The sequence below is a fragment of the Poecilia reticulata genome, chromosome 3 (genome assembly GCF_904066995.2).
Source record: "Poecilia reticulata chromosome 3, P_reticulata-male-v2, whole genome shotgun sequence".
NCBI classification, from domain to species: Eukaryota; Metazoa; Chordata; class Actinopteri; order Cyprinodontiformes; family Poeciliidae; genus Poecilia; species Poecilia reticulata.
The window spans coordinates 18,945,176-18,966,867 of record NC_088832.1 but is presented as its reverse complement, the minus strand read 5'-3'; the positions used below and the strand labels follow the sequence as shown (position 1 = coordinate 18,966,867).

Below are 21,692 nucleotides of genomic sequence, written 5' to 3'. Positions count from 1 at the left end.
GGAGTCTCAGTTTCAGGGACATGTGTTATCTCTGGGTGCAGAGGCCTTTGTTTGTGGGGCACAGAGGTGTAGATTTCTTCTCCATGTCAGTGCCTTTATTTGAGGCTCAGCACTCAGGGGACAATAGAGGACTAATCCACTCGTGAATCAGGATTAATATTCAAACCACAAATATTAATTCGCAGTGCAAATAAAGGAAATGCAGAATCTGTCAAAAAACTCCCAAACAAATAAAGAACAAAACAGCCGTCGACGTTTGACCAAAAAAAAAAAAAAACACCCTTTCAAAGTCTTTTCATACGTGTGCATTATTTTGACCGGGGGCCTGCCGACTTGCCTCAGCATTCTGTTTGATTTCAGTATTAATCTTTATAATGAGTTTCTATAGAAGAGTGAGAGCTGGAGGAAGCTGAAGAGCCGCATGTTGTTTTTGGCTATTCTCCTCACTAAGCTCTGGATTTAAGATCTGGATTTGAATATTTATGATTGAAAATAATGGGGGTTATAAAAATAAGTCCCTGCAGAGCTGGGCTGTAAGTTATAGGGGGGTAGACGCAATGCCTCCCACATGAAAGGAGCCTGAAGAAGTTGGCCACTATAGTCTGATGCCAGTGAAAGCCTATGGTTCTTCATTCTGGCCCAGTTGAGAGTTTGATCCTGCTGAAGATTTATGATCCCAATAGTGTCATTCGCTCTCAGCGCTCGCAACAGTGCAGAATTTATTAGAATTAAGTTATTTAGTGCAGTTTACTTTAACACAAGACAAGAGAAAACAAACCAGCCCTCTGGGTGAGATCATTTGACTCGCTTCAAACACAGTTGGACTTGTTTTGAGATTGAAACAAGTGATAGTGTTTGTAACTGACAGTTGAGTGACTTACAGGATTCAAGAAAATGTTTTAAACATGCTAGTTTGAATATAAAACAAATGACACTTTGCCCCCCCAGTGCCAGTTTTTTTGTTTTTCGCATTCTGAGATGCTGATATTCAACAGAAGTGTGGAAGTAATATCTGCTTTCTCTGTTTGTAAAAGGAGGAGAGGAGAGTAAAAGACAAAAATCCTGATGGACACCTATTTATTAGTGTTAGATCATTCATTTTACGTATAGAAATAATAAAATACTAATGTTCTGACAATCCATCTCTTTAAAATTACAAGCTTAGTAGTTTTAAAATATCTGGGAAAAATATAGAATCTGTTTTTTAAATATTTTTCCATTTAAAATTTAATTTTGGCCGGCATGGTGGTACACTTGTTTGCACAGTTGCCTTGCAGTAAGAAGGTCCCAGGTTTGAATTTTGGCCTGTGATTAGTCCAGAGGGGTTTGCAACTTTTCCCTGTGCAAGTAGTCCTACTATTTAAAAACTTGCATATTATGGCAATGGGTTTCTCTAAATTGCCTTTGGTGATGGACACCAGATCTGTTGGGGTGTTTTTTGCCTCTTGCCCACTGACAACTGGAGAGAGGCACCAGGCCTTTGTAACCAAGAAAAATGATAAGTGGATTTTGACAATTGATGTCTAAACCAATTTGTATTTATGCTTTAAAAAATGTCCAAAAAGGTTCCTTTTCCAGACCATTTTTCATCTGGAAAAGTACGGAAATCAGAGCAGGCCTCGAATGGAATACTGAGAGTTACTAATAACCCTATAATTATTTGTCCAGAGTGATCATAAAAGAGAGAGAATAAAGTTTTTTACACAAGATTAGTTTTTCAATGTAGTCTGGAAAAGCAACCATGCGTGTCCACAACACACCCCTTTCTGCACACACACACACACACACACACGCACCCCCACACGCACACACACACACCCATACGCATAGGCACTGTAATCCCACAATGGGGGGTAGAAGCCTGTTGTACACCAACCTACAAAAACCATTGTGATGTTCAAAGGGGCTTCATGGAGGCTCTGGCCATTGATAAGCTCTAATGTTATAAAAAAAATATAAAAAAAACTGTAAACTTCATCTTTTATACATAGTAACATAATGTGAAAGGTCATCTTATCTTAATCCTCAAATCAGCAGCATCCAGACCCATGCCCCCTCCCCATTTTTCATGAAGTTAAAGAAATAATCTTAGAAGGCACTCCAAAGAAAGCCTGCATTATCTTCTCGACTAGGTCCAATCAGAAGATGTCATTAAAGTGTGCCATGAATGCACTGTCAGGAATGATTATTTCTCTTTTCTAATCGACCTCAATCATATCACAGAATCAGCTGGACTGTGAGCTCGCGGTGAGAAGTGTTATTATGTCCAGTGATTAATCATCAAGCACTACCTTATCCCTCTCAGACGCACAGCAGACTGCTGGCCTGTTCACAGCCAAAAAAACAAAAAAGACATAAAAACTTTCATCTGCATGCTATTTGCTTCATTTTCTCTACTCTCACAACTACGTCTGTTAAGGTAGATGGTCTATATTACGTGAACACCATAACTGTTGTTTTAGGAGCCATGTTACTCGGCAACTTTGTGTGCATTCTAATGAGAGTCAAAAAGCAACAGTAATAAGGCATTGCTGCTTTTTTTAAAAAAAATGTTTTAGCTGGTTTATCCTTTTTAGTGAACAATTCAAAAACCAGCTATCTTGTTTTGACTAGCCCTTCTTGATCTGTTTCAGCATGCCCCTTCCATACCTACCAACAGAAATTTTTATCAGCTTAAAACAAAAGCGCCATAGAAATTGAAGAGAAATCATATACACAGTTACATGCTGAATTAATGCAGGTCAAAGAGGTTATTATCTCAAGCTTCAGTTTGTGCAATTTGTTCCCCAGGAATCCTTTGTTCTTGACTAAAAGTGTGTCAAATGTAGACAGATTGTGAAATATTTATTCCATGACTGAAAATCATATTAGAGTGTCGTTTGTTTGTTTCGCTTTTCCATTCCACCCCTAATTTGCCAACAGTTACAGGGTTTTTGGCAAAGTCTTACAAACAGACATCAACTTTAACACAGTATACCCCATCCTGTAGCCTTAATTAGAAAGAAATTGTAAACAACCACGCCTGCCTTTTCTTTTGCAGATTATCCATACTTTATGACTGAGCGTTTGAAGTTATGAGGGATTCTGAATCAGCACTGCAGGAGCGGTACTCTTATAGGACATTGTTGTCTTCAATTATTTTCAGTCATATTCCCGTCTGTAAGAGGCAGAGGGTCATTTATTATTTAAAGATGCAATCGTTGCTGTTTATCTGAGATTTTTTAAAACCGGGTTATCTCTTCACATAGCATTTTTTTGATTAAACGGAACAAAGTGCAATAAAACGCAGTTTCAAATAGACGCCTGTCTCTCCAGAGCAAGAGCTCATCTGCCATTAATGTGATTTAATATGTACGGTGGCAAGCAGTTGCAGGGAGACGAGAGTTAACGAGCAACAGAGATGCTTTAGTATGTACATAAAGGGGCTTGCACAGACACTAACGGGCACAAACACACACAAATACACACATAGTTACTGACTAACAATCTCATATATTTGTCTCCCTATGTTGTAGTAAAGGAGATGGCAGGCTCAAAGAAGAGATGCCAACTTTTGGAGTTATGGAGCGCTGTTTGAACAATGACTGATTAGTGCCTTCTGCATTTAACTTAAAAATCTCGGATGCAAACATCAACAAGAGCTGAAAGAAAAAAAAATGCATTCTAAAACAATCTGAAGAATATTATTTGCTAAATATGTTGTTTTTTTTAAGCAATTTTTTTTGTACTCTGCAACAACAGATTGTTAAACTGTAGCTGCAATTTAACAATCTGTTGTTTCTGAATAATTTCCAAATAAACATCTGCCAAACCTGAATCCCAGCCTGATATTAATTTAAAATCTATGTGATTAGAACTCCATCCACTGCTTTACAGTGTTGCTTTACACTGTTCTTGAAAGGAACAGATATTTTAGCAAAATGGCTTTTCACTATAAAATGTGTGCTATCTATTTAATAAAACAATCTCTATCTATTTATTTATTTTATTACTGGAACAGGAATTGTGGAGAAATAATGAAGAACATTGATTTCGCTCCCTATTTAAACATTCCTCAGAAAATAGGATGAGCCATGCTTTGGTGCAATGCAGTTCTATTGTGCCATCTTCCTTTTTGTCATGTTCATTGTGATTTTTAGATGTAGTAAATGGTCCAGGTCTGCACTGGTTTTTAAGTTGAGGGTCTGATTTTCTGGCAGTTTTGCATTAGAATAGATTGGCCACAATAAAATGTGTGGTTTATGTCCCATAAGCTGCTGTATAGAGTAGATATTAGGTCAAAGTAAAACAAAAAGAAAAATGAAGATAAGACTTCAGAAAGTAGTGAGTGGTACAAATCTGACTCCAAGAGTTCAGTTTGCTGTGGAAAAAAATTGCCCTGCACAAAGTTTGATGGCCCATATACAGCATTTTTTTTTTTTTCAAGAATGAACAATCACTGTCTCTGTCTCGCTGCTACATCTCACTCTTCCCAAATCCCAAATCCCCACAGCTCCTCTGGTGGACCCTCTTATGTTCACTTGTATCCACAAGCTGCACTATCACTGCTGTTAGTTCCAATGCTTAACTTTACCCTGAAGTCTTTGCCCCTGAGACCCTGGTGTTGGGAGATTAGTCTAACCTCAGCCGAAGCAGACAAACTGCAATCAATACCTGATAGGAGCAATTCGCCCGGGTCAGCTGACCTCGTATGCCACTAACGGTAACCTTAGTAAAGTCCTAACACTTCCTGGGTGACTGACCCCTGACGACCTGGGCAGATAAGGTCAGTCTGGCCTGAGTGACCCAGATCCAAGAGGCCACTGTCCAGTTAGTCTAGCTGTCTTATAATGAAGTGGTCAGTATTGCCTTTCTGTCACTCAGCAATTACCAGGAGAGATATGGAGTCATAGATACGTGCTGAATGCACGCAGAATCACTAGCCACAGAATTACATTCATGAGGCAAAGTACCGGTAAAGTGACATGTAAACTACTCTAATATTGGCTCGTAATGACTGGGAGCAAAATGGATCGAAAGGAGTCTGACAATTGCAACGGAGCTGCTTTACATCGGAGTGTGCAGACACAGGAAAACGCCACAGAAAAACTCATAACTAATAGTGGCTTTTAAAAGTCTGATGTTTTGCTCATTTAGAAAAGCTGAGCTGCCACAATGAGGGTTTTTTTTGTCTTTCTGTTGAAGTGCTACAAATTCCTTAAATATCAGTGAACATCAGTCAATACTAAACACCTGATGAATGCTCAGTCTACAGGAATCAATGTATAGATGAGACAGGTGTAGCCAAGAGTCGGAGCTGTGAGCACATTTAAAGGACAAACAAACATGCGCCTCTTCTGGCCATTTGTGCTCTTTCGATACAGGTCACGGAAAAGGGAAATCCCCAAAGCCACCCAGCTGCTGCCATCACAGACTCTGTGCATTCTTGTATCTGCTAACTATTTAGTTGTCAGTGATTTGGTTAAGTGGAATTGACTTTTATCTGCGGTGTGCTGTGGGGCTGCCACTGGCAATTCAGAATCCCCCTTCCTCAGCTCCTGTTTTAGCCCAGTGTCACATCCAGCACATTGCTATTGGCAGCTGAGCCGGGCCTAATCAATACCCCAGGTCAGGGATCGCCCGCGGCTCTGCTGTGGGTGGGCTATTGATCCGACACACACACTCCCACAGGTCTCACCCGACAAACCCTGGAAGTCGTGGCCTTGGACGGAGCGCGAGGGACGGGCAGGCAGGGATGACAAATTAACAGCGCTGCTCTTCTTCTGCTGTAACTGCTGACAAAACAGTGTCATAAAAATAATTTGGTTATTGATTAGCAAGTGAGACGCTGTGCCCCCCTTATTTAAAATCGCTTGGAAGAAACATTATTGAAATTGATATTTCAAGTGGATTCTAAGAAGCTGAAGTCAGGAAAAACACACACGTTAAAAAAAAACTACAAAAAAACAAATGAAACATTTCAGCTGTGTGTAGCTTACAGTCACACTCGACCTCTGCTGCTGTCGGCCTGTCTTGCTTTTCTTCTCCCCTTTTCACCGATCTTGGTTTGCCTTCGCTTTGTGTGGATACTCTGTCGTCACTCTATCAGACCTGCAGCCAGAGACACTCAAGCTATTTTTCAGCTGCAGTTTTAAATGTTGCTCCCAGAGCTCCTTATCAGCGCCATGCTAAGAACTCATGGGAACAATTAAGCACAGGCTTTAACTCCAGCCTAACCACAGAGGTAAAAAACCATTGCACAGTGCTTCCAAATGGATGTAGCTTCAAAAGAGCTATTCAGTTATCACAAGCTGTCTGCCGATCCCAGCCGTATTCCCAAACTAACTCTCAGTCACTGTGGAACTATTGGAACACATGACAAGCATATTTACCCAGCTTCACAAACCAGGCCCTCGTGGAATTCAAAGCCTTTTTTTTTTTTTTTTTAAAGCCTCATTTTTTTTTATTTTATTATTATTATTGCTGGAATTGACAGTTGAATAAATAAGTATTGTTTATGAGACTTTGTTGTCGTGTGCTGGAGATCCTCTGCAGAACAGGCAATTATATATGCTATTACAGGAATACGACTTGTTCCAGTTACAGGGAAATTAAGTTTCTCTGCAAATCTTCTTTTCATTTTTCATCTGAAAAGTCTTCAGTGGTATGAGAAAAGAAATTACTCACAGCAGTTCATTTGCTATTAAATATAATCTTGAAATCATGCGAGGCTGTCCAGCAGTGGTAGCATACAAATAATTATAGATTAATTTTGTTGACTCTGAAAACAGATGATTAATTTTGAAGTCTTGATGGAAATCATACTGCTCTGGTTTGCCTCCCCTGAAAGACATTTATTATGTGCTCATATTTCCGGGATGAGGCACAGAAACTGTGGGGCTTACAGAGGACTGCCATGGAACTTTTGTTTTCCTTTGTTGTAATGTTTTCCAAGTGTGTTGAAAAATCTCCCTAAGTCCGGTCTTTCTTTCTCTTCTTACTCTAGGTGATGGTGTCATCTTGATATGCTGTTCGTTTGACCTGGGAGCCCCTAATTCCCAAACCACATAGCTTTGGAAAACCCTGGAAATACCTGGAATTCTAGGAGTATCTCACCAAAACAACTTTAGGTGCCCAGGCACCGAATCAATAGCTTTACGCTTTTCATTCATTTTTCTGCACACAAAGAAGAACCATCGCGATATTGGTAATAGTGGCTGGGCCGTTCATGTCCACAAGAAGCGTGCCGAGACCAAGAGGGCGTGACCTTTCTGCATGCTGACTTCAAACAGACACCCGAATTGGAGACACAGTCAGAGAGGGGACACTCAGACCAAAAACCTCCATCAGGTAAGGCTGTGCAGACCCCACTGCTTATGCGGACCTGTAACTGAGGTCTTTAACATTTTATGGTCTTTGAAGCTAACTTGCTCCCCACATGTTTAGTTTGTTTTAGGATTTGGTGCGAAGCAATGTCTGGCTGAGAAATATTCCATCTACATGCCCTGTTTTCTGCTTGTTGCTCTTGGATTAGAAGTTCTGAATATGTTGAAATTTCCTTCCATGCATGCACACTTCAGGTTGGAAGCTTCGGACTCATATTGGCAGCATTATTAGCTTCAGCAATATGTTAAGGGAAGCATCGTTTTATGCAGTCACTTTTGCATTAATCATCTTCTCAGCTTCATTCACACATGTCTATGACGAAAGAACAGAGCCGCGGTTTTCACAGGTTTTCTGTCACATATTTTATCGCCATCACATTAACCTCACAATCATGCTGTGGGTGTGTAAACATCCAGGCAGTTTATGGGAAAGTTGAAAAGCTCACCAACAGCTGATTTGAAACGAAACTGTTTTACAGTGAAGTTTGAGCAAAAATATTTTGAGGAGTTTAAAGTCTGCAGAGGAATAATGTTGTTTCTGTTGAGTTTGATGATAATTGGCCACAGCTAATGAAAACCAAACAAATATTTACTACAAATTAAATAAGTTGTAACTGCTAATGTGACAGTTTTCCAGCAGACAGTCACTGACAGTCTCCACAGGAACCCCGAGCCATGAAAGGTCACTGTGACCGGAGTTGACCTTATCCAAGCATGCGGATAGAAAGTTGAGTGGAAGGAAAAATGTGAAAGGAAAAAGTACTCAAGCTCTATGTTTAACCTGTCACGTGCCTTGTGTTTGACCACATGTCAACCAGAGACTGTTAGTGTCTGGAAATATAGGTAAGGAGGAAAAATAGACAAGGCTGTTTCTCACTATTCTAAAATTAGCATTTCAGACTGATTCAACTTTAGATTTTCATGTATAAAAAATGTCCTAGGATCTGAAGAAAGAGTGAGATTTGGACTGATATACTGCTTTGAGGTCCAGTGTGAATTTCACTAGTCAGTGATGATATGGTGACCCATGTCTTCTGCCTGGTCGGCCCGTTGTGTTTCATTTAGCCATTGTCTCTTAAAGCTACCTGGGCTTCCTTAACACCTCAGCTGAGTCACAGTGTGATGATCTCCATGTAAAGCTGCATTTATGTAGTAATTCTTTTAAAAAGCAGCCCTGACCATGCATCTTAGAGTCTGTATTGTACAATACATAGACATACCTTTCAGTTGACATGCCAATGTAAAAAAAACGATTTCTTATTGATCTTATGCAATAATATTTTCAGCAAGTTTTAAGTCAATCTTTCAATGACATTTGAATTTATTGGGATGCTTCTGTGTGTGAATATCTACATATCTATTACAATAGACATGCAGACGATGTGATATGTTTGCATGTGTGTGTGAGTGTGTGAGAGGGGAAGTTCATCCATTTCACTAAATTTGGCATGGTGCTGTGCGGACAGAGCTGCTCTGAGTCAGATGTGTGATGTTTTCTGTTAGCAATACTTAAAATATAGAATTGTTTGTTAAAAGGGAGAAAAAAGAAAGAAAAGAAAGAAAGCCACGAAAAGGGGCAAAATTCAACAACAACCTTCTTGAAGGATGTGTTTTCTGAGCATCTTTGTTCGTGTTATGACAGGATCTGTGAGATCATTTTAGCACTTTCTCTGCAAACCAGACTTTAAGCCACATTAACCAACCACTACTTTGCTTATCTCTTTACCAGTGTAACATCCTGCTGTTGAGATTTATTTCTTAAAATACATGCCTTTTTTTGCACATATTCCATCAATATTACTTGATTGAGAGGAGACAGTTAACATGATCCCATCAGAAACAGGGAAGGTGCACATGCCAACGTGTGGCTAATGTATGCAGTTACATATAGTTAATGTAAAATGAAGTGCTGTCTGCAGAGCCTTATGTGTTGTGCACTATGGCCCTTTTGAAAATAATCTGAATTTATCCAAATCAGCTTCAAAATGGCCTCAAAGTAACATTTACAAACTATGCGCTTTCATGTTTTCATCCTGAAAGAAGTGTGTATGCTGTCATATTGAAATGTTCAAAATGTTAGAAAATCCAGAGTGGATTTTTTTGCAGTTAAATTGTGACCACAAGCTCGCTTTGTATGTTTGTTGAAAGAGTTTTTGGTACGTCTGTGAGTTTGATATCAAAAATGTCAATTTTGTGATGCATAGACCTCCAGCTTCTGATTCTAGTCTGCCAGTGCATCTCTCTGTCAACATTCAAGTCCTGGACCCAAGTTATTGGCACTGTACCAAATAATTTTGTTTTTGAAAACATGTTTTCGTTTCTCTGCAGTGACTTTGACTCAAACGATATCAGATATCCTTCATTCAAAAGGTAAAACTGTTTATCGATGACACAAAGGGGAGATTGTTCTTCACTTGAAATTATGTCTGATAATAAGAGAAATTGGTTCATGAAATCAAGGAAGAATATTTTAACAATGGAAGAAAATGTGGCAAAACCAGCAGGAGATGAGTCACTTGGATTTAAGGATCTAAACACACTTGTTTTGATGACGAGAATAAGGACAAGCAAACAAAGATAAGGCTGCGTTTTATTTTATTATGAAAGCATGTTAAGGTTGCTTATATAAAAACATACAAATAATAATAATAATAATAATAATAATAATAATAATAATAATAATAATAATAAATTGTTAATGCAGAAATCGTCACCGTCACAATCTGGAACTCATTTTCAATAAAATCTGAATTAAGATCAAACACATCAGCTGCCTTCCAAGGAGGGGGATGATAACAAAGCTGAATTCAGGAGAAAAAAGGATTTCCATCTGGGGGGAAGCATCATCCATCCCTCCCGCCTCTCCTGCGTGCTGAAGTAGGGCTCCAGGGCTCCGACACTCGACCTTATTTTCACTGTTCTTCTGCAGCCAGGGTTTCTCCCCTTGTGCGAGCCTTCTCCGTTCAGAAAAAAAAGGGGGAAAAAAGGCATGCATGATTTTATACATGAAAGATATATGTAATTGGACAGTGGTGCCCATGCTATACATTTACAATTCTAAACAGGACCTGTAAAGAGCTGTTTCCTGTTTCCCTCGGCCTTCCCTCTCGCAGACTTGTATTCACAGAGAGTAAGAAGCATGACATCAAAAGGTGGAATAAACGCAGGTTGATGCAGTTGTTGTAACTCACATGAATGTACAAAATGCTCAGAAGCTGCCAGAATATGGCTCATAACTTCACATCATCAGTCTAGATCAGACACTTTGTGGTAGCTTGAAGAAAAAAACAAAACAAAACACAAGATGATTTGGATTTGACCTCCAATCTGTCTTTGTGAATTGATGTGGGCTGAAGCACTAAAAGTAATACATTAAGGATTGTTAATAAAGCCTCTCTGACAATACAATATCATTTTCATATAATAGCTTTCATGAATAGTGCATTCAAATTTTAGTCAAGCTTGTTTTATTCATCAAAGAAAAGCATAGGCATAATTGTTATTATTTTCTGTTAATCACTTCCTTCAGCTAAACAAGTATACCCCCAAAATACACCAACCTGAAGATTTCAGTTTGGACATTTCTGAGTAAAACTAGACATTTTAGACACTAAACAAAACCTACATCAGGAAAAAAAAATTGTGCCTTCCAAAAGCACTTTTATTCCTTAAACTGTTTACATTTGGTCACAGTACAATAATAAACCTCAATGTGTTTTTTTTAGGACTTCATGTAACAAACCATTTAAAGTCAGTATAATTGCAGTTATTCTGTGAAGGTCTCAGAAGTTTGTTGGGAACATTAGTGAGAAAAAAACAGACCCGCAAACACATGACATATCTAAGATAATAGGGTTAGCTTATAAAACAATAACCTAGACTATAAACATTTATCAAACAGTGTTCAACTCATCATCTGAAATTGATAAGAGTATACACAACCTACCAAGACATGGCAATCCACCTAAACTTATGTAAAAGGAGACAATGGTGTCTCAGGAAGAAAATTGGAGTCTGTAGAAAGGACCATTACTAGTGTACAGTATAAAACTGACTTTTGAGTGGCAAGACAAATCCCTTTGTTGAAAATGTCCACAAGTCATGTAGGAGAAAAAAAAACATAAATGAAGGTGCTCTAGTCAGAGCAGACCCAAATCAAGCTTTGTCTTACATGCAAAAAGGTTATGATTGGCATAAAGCTAGCCCTGTGCGTCACCCACAGTGAAACATAGCTTTATTTGGCAGTGGGGATGATCTTCAGCATAGACTAGGAAGTTGGTCAAAGGAGATTGGATAATTGCTGAAGCTTAATGAAGAGTAATCCTGTAAGAAAGCATGCAAGGCACTGTAAAAGACTCGAGACTGGGATGTCACCTTACAACAGAGTTATGATCAGATGCACACATTTTTCATCTATACATTAAGTCAAACTCCAGACCAAAATCCAGTTAACAATTAATAACAAAGCTTGAAAGTTGATCTTCAGAGTCTCCCCATCAAATCTGACTGAGACTGAGCTGACTGGCAATAAAAACTGAACAAATTCTTCTGTTTCTAGATTTGCCAGTTGGGTAGAACCCAAAAGATTCAGACCCAAAAGATCTGAATCTGGAATGTATCAAAAGCAAGGTGTTCTACAAAGTGCTGATTTGAGAACACTAATCACATATTCTGTTGGTCAATCAAACAAAAACCCCGTGAAATATATTTAAGTTTGTGGTTGAAACCTAAAATAAATATTAAATTAAAAGCTTGTCAACAGTCTTGGAAGGTACCATTTTGCTAAAATGTCAAAAGGTCTCCATTAATACCTGCCTGAAAGAATCCCCTTGAACATTAATACATCATGTACTGGTAACAGGCTTCCAATAGTCCTGCATGAAATTATTAGAGTTGTAAAACAGGTTCAAGATGTGTATATAAACTGAGCTTTCATGAAGTGAAGAAATGTGTGATTGTGTGCACACATGTAATCCTGTCAGATGTGAAGGAGAATATGAAGTCACTGCTGGTCATCTGACCCGGGGGAAGGTGTGACCTTTTGGATCAGAAAAGCAGGTTTTTTTATTTTTTATGTTGACATGTTTTTTCTGTTACAAACAGAAACAATGGCTTGTTTAGATGGTCGGGTTTTGGTTTATTTATGATCGAAGTGTTGATGTGGCCATATTTAGCTTTTGTTATATTCTTGTAACATGGTGTAATCCACACCAGTGTCATAATTTGATTGCATGTGTTAAAGTAATCAAGTAGCAGTTGCTATGGACTCTTTTATGGGAAAAAAATAAAATAAAATAAAAAAATAATCACATTTTACACACAACAGATGCCAAAAAAAATGTTTTTAACCAAATTAAGGATTTTTTTTTTCCCTATTACTTCAAGGTCATCCGCATTGCAAACTTCTATGACATGTAAGCTGTGATAGCAGGCTGCCTTACAGCTATTTCTAATATGCGAGGCCTCTTAGGATATGTTTCTATTTAAGAACTGATCTTATGAGATTTGACTCCACCTTCTGTTTATGTCTCAGTGTTTATAACCAACTCTACCATGAAAGTTAGCATTTTATGGAGTGCTGCAGACCTCTTGATTTTATGATCTTCGCTCAACCTTCGGTGGTGTACCTGTCATGCAAAAGTAAACACCTGTACTGTTAACCTTCTTTACAAGCTAACACCTTAAAAAGGAAACAGCTCTACCAGGCACTTGGTTTTATTGGTTGCAGGAACACTGAAGGCTATACTGAGGGGTGGGGGTGTGGGGGGAGGGCCTCACCTCTACTGAGGCATTTCAAGTTCAGAGGCCAAAGCAGTTGATGGACAAGCAAAGCTCTGTGACCTCCACCCTTCCACAGCTTGCCACACACAGCAAATATCAGTGGGGCTTACCGGCAACCTGAACAAAGTTTAGAGTTTGAGAGCTTACAGAGGTTAAACGTACCTCAGTTACAGTCACACAAGTGGGGAGGTGGGCTCCCACGCTGTCTGAAGGTTTGATCCCACAAAGCTTCAAATGAGCTGCTGTGGACTGTTTTACAACAAGGAATTGTAATGTCTGTATTTCCTTTGTTTCCTTTTTTTTTTTTTTTTTTTTAGAAAAGAAACCCAGCCAGTGATTTCTGATGTGCACGCAAACAGAAAAACTGAAATTAGATAGTATTTGAAGCTACTGAGGTCATCCTTTATTCTGGATTTACTTACTGTCTTGATTAGGTTAGTATTCCTCGTTATACATAATTATTATTTTGTTATAATTGTCTATTTACTGACAATCAGATTTGGGTGATTTCTTTTTCTTTTTTTTTCAGATTCCGTTCAAAAATGATTTCCTTTCTCTGCGCCACATGTCATTTATTGTTATTTTGTTTCATGAATTATTAATAGTAATTTAAAAAACAAAACAAAAAAACAGCATTCATTGTTGTTTGGTCCAAACAAGACAGATGACATCATCATGGCTAGGATTTGGATTTGACCTCAGGGGAAAATCTTAGATCTGTACTTGCCTTCTGTGTCGCTTCTACCTGTCATCTTTCATCTCGTCGCGTTCCCCCCCCCCTCCCCCCCCCCTCCATTTTTATTCTTTCTCCTTTTGTTTTCTTTTCTTTTTCTGTGTGTGTGCTCTTCTTGACATCAGGAATATCAGGTCTGTAAGTTTATTACGTTCCCGTGCATATTCAGCGAGCACGAAGTGGCATTTAGAGAGGCTTGGCCTCGCAGAGGTCTGCGATTCTCCCCCTCGTCCTGTTTGGATAGGTTTACCATCAGCGGGTGCATGGCTGCTGCCTGAAGTGTTCATATGGCTCTGATTTGGGATCCCTCTGTTTCAGTGAGCCGCTCTAAAGCGCGTAAAACCCCACGGGTCTCACCCGGAGACTGTGACAGCAGCTTCGAGGATTTCTCCATTATTCACCGTATCACCGACCTGAAACGAGCATTATTTGAAGATCTCTACTCCATTTTCCACTTTTTTTCTTTTTTTTTAGTCAGTTACTGCTGCTTAAAAATAATTTCAGCATAACTTTTATTGAGAAGAGGTTTAACATTGAACGCTGATAAACTGTCAAAAAAAAATGAGCAAAGCTCATCTTCAAGACGAGCTTTGCTTGTGTCTTTTTATTTATAGCTATTTGTTTTAAATTCGAGTTTTTGGAATTTGATCTTCAACACTTTCAAGGTACTAAAATCTGTCTGTTACCTGCAGTTTAATGCGTTTAAAACAGATAGAAAAATGTGCACAGATATCACCCAGTCATTTTTGACGTTACTTAATGAGCATACACGTAAAAATGACATCGATCTTTTCAAAATACATATTTCTAACATTTCTTATTTTCTAAATGTCTGTCAATTTTTCAATTTTTCATGGGTTTTTTTTTGGACAACAAATACAATACAATAAAAAAATGATAAAAAACAGAGGATTTGTTTTCAAATATTAAATTTGTCGTATTTTTGTTTTTATATTTGGACTTGTCAATTAATTATTATTATTATTATTATTATTATTATTATTATTATTATTATTATTATTAGTTTTACATTATATAACAGACTCGTAAAACACTTTACCATGCAGTCACACACACACACACACACACACACACACACACACACACACACACACACACACACTGAGCATACCATACTCATGCACGGGCGCACACACAAACACACACACACACACACACACACACACATTGGGGAGAGAGAGAGGATGGATTCAGACAGACAGGGGGAGACAGACAGACGGTTACGTTCGCTGCTTTGGGGAAATCTTTACGTGTTTTAATGTTTATTGGTTTAAATCGCTGTGATCAGGATGAAACGATCTGCACGATCAACTAAAGACAGCAACAAAACATCTGCGATATTTTCTAAATATTGACAGGAGAATTAAGGTTTAACAGATCTATTTCCGAAGGAAAAAAATGTTAAATGTGTTTTTTGAATAATGCATAGGATCTTTAATAAGGTAGTACTGACAGGGCGAGTAAATGCATGAGAGAGGAGAATTGATATGGCTTCTTGTTTCTCATGTAAATGAAGCAGACTGACCAGACGGTCGGTCCACATTTATTCTGCTCCAAACTCAAAAATCAGAAACACCAGACGCACTGGGTTGTGTGTGTTTTTTTTTTTGTTTTTTTTTCTATTTCACAGATCTGGTGTTAGGTTTGCCTCTAATGTGCTGTTTTGCTTATAGTTACTGCTTCTATGAACGAATTTTACATTTCTATATCAAAATTGTAAAAAAATAAAAAATAAAAAAATGAAGCAAACTGTCAGACGATGTGTCACCTTTCAGAAAAATTTTAATATGAACATTTTATTTGAACAATATTTAGCAAAGGCAGCATCAGCATCAAAGTGCATCTGAATACACTGGGAACAGGTGAAGTCATCATAGGAAACAAAAGTATATGTTATTCACAAAGATACGAAACACGTCAACAAATTACAACTCAAACAGATTAGGAAAATATAAACAGCAGATGACAAAAAAAAATAAACAGAAACAAGAAAAGCTGTGCATTTGAAACAAAATCAAAAATGAGTAAATGATTGAAAAGGTCCGATAAAAACATCCAGTATAGTACCGACAAAATCTATTAATACAGAAAAAAAAAACATTTGGCCAAATGTAACAATTGACAACATTGTATCCTCTCAGAAAGGTTCTGTGCTAAACACCCACCTGAGCTCAACGTGAAGATCAAGACAGAATAAAAGATATATCTATGGATATAAATGGAGATATGAGAGAATAAGACTGAAGAAATGCCTTTCATTAAAAAAACAACAAAAACAAAACTCAGGTTTGTTAAAACGACGTTTCCCATATCCACCAGGGATCGGCTTACATGATGCTGGACGTTGCATCACCTGACATACATTTTATTTATACCACAAAAGTTTGCTCATAAAATATAAAATAATGACAAACCTAATAGTTTTTTTTTTTAATTAATATTATTATTTTTCATTTCTGGATCGGCTGCTGTCGTGTTTGCAGCTTAGTCCCACTTATTTCGTTTAAGTTCATGTTTAATCGAAGCTGGACCCTGGCCACACCTCATTCCTCCACTAAAACATGCTGTTTACTAATTAGAATAGTTTCAGAAACTTCTACACACCTCTTTGAATAAACGCGAATTTAAACAACATTGAACTTCCCTAAACAATCTCCTTTTTAACTTCTTTCATCAGATAACCCGATTGGCGTTTTAGATAATGTGAGATCCTCTTGGATGCGGTTTGAACCGCAGCACACAGTATTGGCAGGTAAAGGTAAAGGTGCGCTCTGGCAGAGACCACTTGGTCCGCAGGCGCCTGCCTCGCTGTGAAACAGTTGATGCTCTGCTTGATCCCAGTGGTCAGGCTGAACATAAGAGGGCGCTCCCATTGCACCTGGCTGTGCTGCCCTATCCACCCCAGACACAGGGAGAGCCGGACGCCATGCTCCCATGTGTGATGTGGGGGTAAACAGTGCTGTCTTAACTGCTTTATACGATAGGAAACTATATATACATATTTTTTTAAACATAGGATGAATCAAATCAGCATGGAAATAAGAGCCGCGTGTACTTGAAGATGCTTAAGTCTAGTGAAAGTGCGCACTAACTTTATTGAAATAGAATAATGCGCGATGCCTTTTTCCTGCATCTCTAAGAGAGACGCAAAAGCGAGGCGTTAAAGTGTTGCAGCTCGACTTAATGTAACATGCTTCTAAATGTTTTATTCAACCCACCAAAAATAAAAAATAAAAAATATATATATATATATATATATATATATATATATATATAATAAAAAAATATATGCATTGTTTTTAAAATCAGGTACAGAGTTCTCATTCTCTCCCAATTTAAATATTTTCAGAGCATAATCTCACTCACTGTGTATTCTAAAGAAACTATGATGCCCTTTTCATCTCTGTTTACCACAGCCTCAACATACAACTCACACCGTGCAGTCGTTAATATTACAGCCTATGAACATCTTAAATCCCCCCAAATCCTTCGAAATATATTAGTCGTTATCTCTTTATAAAGTTATATGACTTTTTCTCGAACACAGCTTTTATCTTTAAATACTTTCAACCCTGCTCATTTCCTCTGTTTCCTTTTGTGCTTTGTCTGGGATTGCGCGCGCTCGTGCACGCTCACACACGCTCGCATGCGCGCGCGTGCGCGCGCCCGGGTCCCACTGCAGAGAATAACTTGTAATTCAATTTGAAAACATTAAAATAAATGTTTCTGACAAGTCGTGCACGTGCGTCTTGCTTGCGACACCCCCCCCTCCTCCTCCTCCTCCCATCTCTTCAAGGAGCGATTATATGGGGCTTGGCCCTCCGTCTCAATGCGCTGTTTTTGTTTCTGGCAGCTCTGGTGATGGTCAACCACTTCCACGCGCCCTCGCATCCACGCAGCACTTTGCATTTCAAGCCACTCTGGCTTTCTTTGTCACATCCACGGGCTGTCATAGCCACAGGTTGCGTTGAATTTGCAATGCCACTCATCGATGCATGCCTATTGAGGCTGGCACGTGGACAGTTATCCTTCCCACTGAGAGGCGCAATTGAATGCTGGCAACACAAAAGCCCCAGACCCTGTCAGCCCCCCTCCCCACACACCCCCTCTCCTCTTTTCACTCAAGCATAGGCCCTAAAAGCATGAAGGCCTCCGTCTGGCAGCTCCCTTTTTTGATTTAGCCCGCACCGTGCTCAATATGGCCACTGATGGAGTAATGTCAATCAGGCCTTTGCATTAATTTGTAAACTGAAGTTTGCATTGTTGCAGGGCTTTGAGCGAGCGACTGGCTGAAAGCTGCCTCCATGCAAGCCTCAAATTACACCAGACTCTTTTATTATCTGGTAGCCCCCTTTAACTCCTCCAGCACGCTATTTTCGACCTATTCATTTTTACAATCTCCTTCTTCCCGAGAGAGCAGACGCGTCGCAAATCCTCGAGATTCCTGCAGTCTGCCTCTCACACATGCAGCGATTGGGAGGAGAACAACAACAACAACAAAAAATGCAAGCAGTTTGAGCGATTTATTTACTTAGTTTTTTTTTTTTATTTCTGAGGAGGGGGGGCATTCTATACAGCAGATGCTGCGTTGCTTAAAAACAGGTATCAGTGGCTGTCGCTGCTTGTGGACTGCCGGGGAAATGCCGTGTTACAGCACAGCACCATATATTTTAGCAGCAGGGAGAGAGAGAGAAGAGGACAGTGAGGGAGGAAGGGTGAGGGAAAAAGGGAGAGTGTGATGGAAAAGGGTGGGGCAGAGGGTGGGGGTAGGTGGGGGGGGGAGTCCTGACCATATAGGCTACAATGTAAGAAGTTTGAGTCTCTTCAAAGGAATATATGCTATTGGATCTGTAGAAACGCCGCATCCCGGGAGGGTGGGGGGGGGGGGGGGGTTTCATAACCTCTCTAACCTTTAAGTCAAAGGGCCTTGGAGAACATAAAATATAGTCTATTTATTTCATCAGCCATCCTTCTCAAGCAGAACATCACGGAGGTCTTCAACCGGTGCAGCCTTAAAATAAAAACACACCGGAAAGAATTTCTATCCGGCACAAATATGAAACACACACACAAACGCACACACACACACACACACACGTCAGGTATTTTTCTTAATCCAGTTATGATTTCTTAAACAGTGCGAGTTTTTAGGTTCGTTCTCAGGCAACATCTAGATACGACAATGTATTTCTTTTTTATCTATTAACTCTGCATCGGAATTTAGCACGTTGACGTCGTGGACTAACAAATCCGTATTGTTTCAATCAGCAGAAGGCGTTCTGTGAAAGCTGCTGCCTGTGTTCGCAGTAACTTGGGCTCAGCACAGAGAGCTGTTTGCACAGAAAGTGTGTAGAAACGAGACAGAGAGGGGTTGTCCACGTTCTCAAACACCCAACAAAAAATTCTGATAAAAAGTGCAATGACAGTCAAGTGTTTTTTGCTTGTTTTTGTTGCGTTTTTTTTTCACTACATCCATCTGGGGGCAATAGAGGGGGGAATAACGTCCTTAGTTTGCGAGAAAAAAAGTTGGCAAATGTTCAGTTTGCGTAAGTTCTGATCACCTTATAATGAGATATCAGACTGATAATGTGGACACTAACACTCTTCTAAAAAAATAAAATAAAAAAATCCAAAACATACAGCCAGAACCTCAAGAAACGTCCTGATCAGTCTGAGTCACGCATCTTTTTTTTTTTTCTTTTTTTTTTACATTTATTATTGTTATTTACGTGAACCCACACGTATTGACAACGTGTTCCTACAAGTTTGGTAACAGATGTCACGATGGCATGCTGGTTCATCACACCTACACTCACAGGTCTTTCTTTCACTGGTGTGCTTGGTAAGAACAAATCTATTCATATTTTTGCAAATGTTTTCTATACACATCTTCTTAATTTTGATTTGAAACATGAACACGTGTATGCAAAAAAAAAATGCACTGAAGCTTAAGCAGGTATTTCTGAGACGAGCTGAAGTTGCAGACATACTGTACAAATGCAGGCAGCCTTGGTGATTTTTTTTTTCACTTTTTGAATGAAAGCAAAATATTTCAAATTGTGCTCTATTCCGAGATTTCTTTACGTAAGTGTCTTTTGTAGCAACAAAACTCCGCGTGTGTTGTGAGCTGAGAGTAAAAGGTAAACCATAGAAGCTTTTATCATCTCTTTAAAAATGTATCTAATTTTTCATTTTAAAGGCAACATTTTATTATTTTAATAAATATGACAAGAGCTTGGATTTTTTTTTTTTTTTTTAGCATTTTATAGTTCTAAATCAATAAAACCTATAACTTACGTCTAATAATTAGAGGCACTCATCGGTCTGAGTTGGGTTTCTTGTTCTTTATTATAACCTCTTGTTCTGAGCAGAACATTTATTTTTTATTTTTTTTAAAGAAATTTCCCGACTGCATCATCTCTCAAGTTGAACTACATGAACTTTATCAAAGTTAAAACACCGAAGCTGCGCCGTCAGGACAACTTCATATTCATTTTCTGCTCCCGAACTGAGGTATTTACTCTTAATGCGTAAAATATATATTTACCGGTCCAAATACACAGTTAGCTGTGATAATATGCAGGTGCCACTGTATTTACGATAAGCTCTGGTCTTTGCAGATTACAACAGCAGCCCTTGCGCCGTGCCAGCTCATGTGTTGCTGCTACTGTACAGTTCTGCGTAAAGGAAGCGCTTTAAACAAGCTTCTATTGTCGTAAAAAAAAAAAAAAAAAAATTATTTGCTTATAATCTGTCATTTACATGGTTGTGTGTGGTACAGATTGCCGAGCGTTTCGTCGCTTCCGTTTTGCTCTCAACAGAAAGTCAAAGTTATGATTTTTAATAAGTTGTCAAAGCGATCGCAAAACTCGTCAGAAACGCAACCCCCTGGCTCTACTTTTGAAGCGACTAAAATGCAAGCCGGGAAGTCTAAATAGTTGGAATAAAATCAAGCGGAGTCGCTTTTGTGCTGAAACTGCATAAATTATATTTATTTAAAAAAAAAAGCAAAACAAAAACGCTTTTTTTAAAGTGAAGGGGGGGAGAAATAATAATAATAATAAAAAAAAAGCGGTGGAAAAAACGTGCGCCAGTGCCGTCGGTGTTCGCCCGCTGAGGCTGCCCGCTCCCGCATTAACTTTCACTGTCTTCCGTCTAATCAAACTCTTACTTTCCGCTGTTCGTAATTCCATATTTTCAATTCCTGATCATTACTTTCCTCTTTTTTTTCTACTTGTATCTATCCATCCATCCCTCCCTCCCTCCCTCTATCTCCCTCCCTCCCTCCCTCTCTCTCCCGAGCCTCTCTCCTTTGCTGAATCTTATTGATCCAGAAGGCGGCTAATTAGCCCTTCCCTTCGTGCCTGTGTAATGAAGCACATGCGCACTGAATTAATCACAGCCATTTTTTGCAGGAAACTAATTAGCAGGAATAAAGATCCAAAGAGTTTTTTCTTTTCAATCATCAGATCTCACTTTCACCTCTTCCTCGCTCCCTCTAACACAAGACTCATCGCCTGCTTTGCATCCAAATTATTTTTATATCGCCTTTAACAACTAATAGTAGCCTACCTACTTCGGTTTTTTACACTCCGCAACAACAATGATCTTTCTTTTGCCACCCTAAGCGCAAACTGACCAAAAGGAGACTTGCCTTGATGGGATCTTTAGCTAAATCATCTCAATACTGGATTAAAAAGCGAGGATCACAAAGCGGCAGCGAGAAATTGTAAGTTTCAACTTTGCGTTTATCTCTTTTTTCCTCTCTTGTTTCCACGATCCTATTCTCTCGC

General features: G+C 38.9%; 1 protein-coding gene across 4 annotated transcripts in view; it reads left to right on the top strand.

Moving 5' to 3' along the window:
* zfhx3b (zinc finger homeobox 3b) overlaps window positions 1–21,692 on the top strand; it is a 312,657-nt gene that overhangs the window by 151,574 nt on the left and 139,391 nt on the right. For 3 of the 4 annotated variants that reach the window (XM_017303941.2, XM_017303940.2, XM_008405336.3), the window contains exon 4: window positions 6,986–7,329. The gene's annotated coding sequence lies outside the window, so the exon portion shown is untranslated. Of the gene's footprint in view, window positions 1–6,985; window positions 7,330–20,808; window positions 21,629–21,692 lie in introns of those variants that run through there. The other variant, XM_008405337.3, reaches the window with a different exon arrangement.